General features: G+C 45.8%; 1 pseudogene; it reads left to right on the plus strand.

Moving 5' to 3' along the window:
- Window positions 1–551: 551 nt before the first annotated feature.
- LOC101986018 lies at window positions 552–834 on the plus strand (annotated as a pseudogene).
- The last annotated feature ends 2157 nt before the right edge of the window (window positions 835–2991 follow it).

Here is a 2991-nt window from a genome sequence, read left to right on the forward strand (position 1 = left end):
AACTCCCAGAGATCCGCCTGCCTCTGCCTCCTGAGTGCTGGGATTAAAGGCGTGCGCCACCACCGCCAGGCTTGTCTTCAGCTTCTTCGGACGGAAAAGAGCACTCGGGAAGAGAAAGCATCTGTATAGTGATGGAGACAATGCTGGAGAAGTCCTCTGTGTTAAAGGCATACAGTTTTCACTTTTGGATAGGAGATGATTGTTATCTACAATTTAACACGGGAAGGAAAGGGTAGCAAGTTGACCCTTCATCTTGTCACATGGGATGTGGCAATCCCAATCCCTAGACATATGACCTGAGTGTTACAGGGTATGACAAGGTTTTGTTGTTGTTGTTGTTGTTGTTGTTGTTTTGTTTTGTTTTTTTGCCAATTGTTCAAGCAAAACTTCAGAGAGTCCCATCTTCCTTCACTTCAAGCAAGGTGCCCACTAGGCAGTACTATTTGTGATGGTTTATTATTCATCTAATACACCCAGGATGGGATAGTTACACATGGTTCCTTTAAAAATAAGATTAAAATTAGCGGCTTTGCGGACACCAGGGCTGCAAGATGGCGTTGCTCAAGCCGCTGAAGGAGAAAAAGCTTATGGAGGTTAAATTTGGAGAGCTGCCAAGCTGGATATTGAGGCAGGATTTCACTCCAGTGGCATTGTGGGAGCCTTTCAGAGAGGTTACGACCGGTATTCCAAGTGCGTCACTGTGTGGAAAGGATTAACATGGTGCTGGCAGCCTATGTGGTTTTCAGCTACTGCATTTCTTACAAGGAACTCAAACACGAGCAACGACACAAGGACCACCGAAGAAGGGCCACCATGAGGGGACTGCACACCTGAGCATAAGCCATCCCTGAAGAGTTCAACTGTAGCTGGATCTTCATGTCCTAAGAACTTGTGTCTAATAAAACGTGACTGACAGGTTTAAAAAAAAAAGATAAAATTAATTAGCTTCTCATTTCCTCTTCTTAGCAACATAGCTCTTTGCTTTGGAGCCATAAATATTTGGAGGGTTTTTTTTTCCTTTGAAATTAATGAATCACCTTTTTAAAAATTAATGTTTTTAAATTTTACGTGCATGAGTGTTTTGCCTGTACGTGTGTAGAGTGTGCATGTGTACCGCATGCACATCTGGTCCCAGTGGAGGCCAGAAGAGGGCACTGGGTTCCCTGGAATTGGAGATGCGGAGCAGTTGTGAGCTGCTGGGTGGGCACTGAGAACGGAGTCCCAGTGTTCTGCCAGAGCAAGTGCTCATAAGCATTGAGCCATCCCCCCTTCTAAAGAAGGAACGGCATCGGAACAGCCTGGGTGTCCATTGACGACGAGCAGATACAGGGGAATTTTATTTAGCCAGAAAAAAAGAGTGCAATCAAATTTTCAGGACTGTAAATCATGTGAGGTGAAATATCTGACTCAGAAAGACAAATGCTTCCTCTCATATGCAGACCCAGGCTCTAGTTAATAGATATGAATATGTGTGTAGGAGGAAATAGGTCGTGAATCTTAGATGGGACCAGGAGGAGGGAAAGAGATCTGAAGGGCACACTGGAGGTCATGTGACGTGGAAGCAGAGGTGGAGCTGGCAAGGAAGGAGGGGAGCGGGAAGAGCACAAAAAGGCCATTGGAAAGCCATCAAATTGGGGGAACACATGAAAGAATCTCATGAAGAAAGAGCACTTGGGGTTGGTTTTGCCAGTTTGACAGAGTCTAGCATCACCTGGTAAGGGAGTCTCACCGAGGAACGGTCTAGATTAGGTGGACATGTGGTTATTTATACCTGTGCGGGATCTCAGTTGGGTTGGGATTGGGAGAACATCGCTGAATGTAAACAGCACCAATTCCCTGGACAGGGGATCCTGAATCGCATGCCTGGAGAAGGTGAGCTGGATCCTGGCATGCATGCATTAATTCCTCGTTCTCTGCTCTGACGGCTATCAAGCGACTTCTATTTCGCCTTTCTGCTCTCTCGACTTCCCCTCAAGGATGAACTTTAACCCGGAATTGGGAGCCAGGTAAACCCTTTCTTCTTTAAGTAGCTTTCAAAGCCATGGTGGACACCTAAGATGCCCTGACCCCTAACGAGAGGCACTCCATGTCATTCAGTTCTACTGAATATTATATACAAGAACTCATGCCGTTCCGTCTGCTTCCTTATTCAAAGGAACCTTAGACACCGGACTCGATTAATAAATGTACCGTAACACTTCTTCAAAACATATTTATTAAGAACCAGCTGTGTGCATTGAAAATACAGCTGTGTGCGGGGCGGGGCGCAGTTCCTGCTCTCAAGGAGCTTACATTTTATTTGGGGGAGACATTCAAATAAGAAACTTACCAAAAAAAAAAAAATGAGGAAGAGGAGAAGGTAAACAACAGGTCCTTGGAAAGTTTTTTTTTTTTATGTCTTTATTCACTCTCTCAAACTTACACAAACTTTAGACTCATCATTCTGGCTGAACTAGAATACTAAATTCTCCAAGGAGGTAGAGTTCAGATAGCCATTCTCTGGTTAGAGCACAGGGTTAGGATCTTCCTCCAATCACAGACGAGGCTGCCTGAGGTTGCATGGGTTAGAGGAACGTAGGGCACTGTGAGCATAAGTGCTTGTGGCCTCAGAAGGAGCAAGCAAAATAGAAATCAGAGACGAAGGTGTTGGAGGAGAGGGAAGGGAAGGACAGCCCTGTGGCTGGAGAGCCCTGGAGATGCACAGGCTGGACAAGAGAGTGTTAGAAGTCAAGGCTGGAAGCCTGACTAAAGGGGGCTGTAGAGACCATCACAAAACCTCTGGGTTTTACATAAGAAGTCATTGCAGGCCAGGCGGTGGTGGCGCACGCCAGGTCTACAAGAGCTAGGACAGGCTCCAAAACCACAGAGAAACCCTGTCTCGAAAAACCAAAAAGAAAAAAAAAAAAAAAAAAAAATCGGTCAAATCTGTTTAGCCAGCTGGGCATGCGAGGCACTGGCCTTTAATCCCAGCACTCGGGAGGCAGAGGCAGG

The sequence above is a fragment of the Microtus ochrogaster genome, linkage group LG7_11 (genome assembly GCF_000317375.1).
Source record: "Microtus ochrogaster isolate Prairie Vole_2 linkage group LG7_11, MicOch1.0, whole genome shotgun sequence".
In the NCBI taxonomy this organism is placed as follows: Eukaryota; Metazoa; Chordata; class Mammalia; order Rodentia; family Cricetidae; genus Microtus; species Microtus ochrogaster.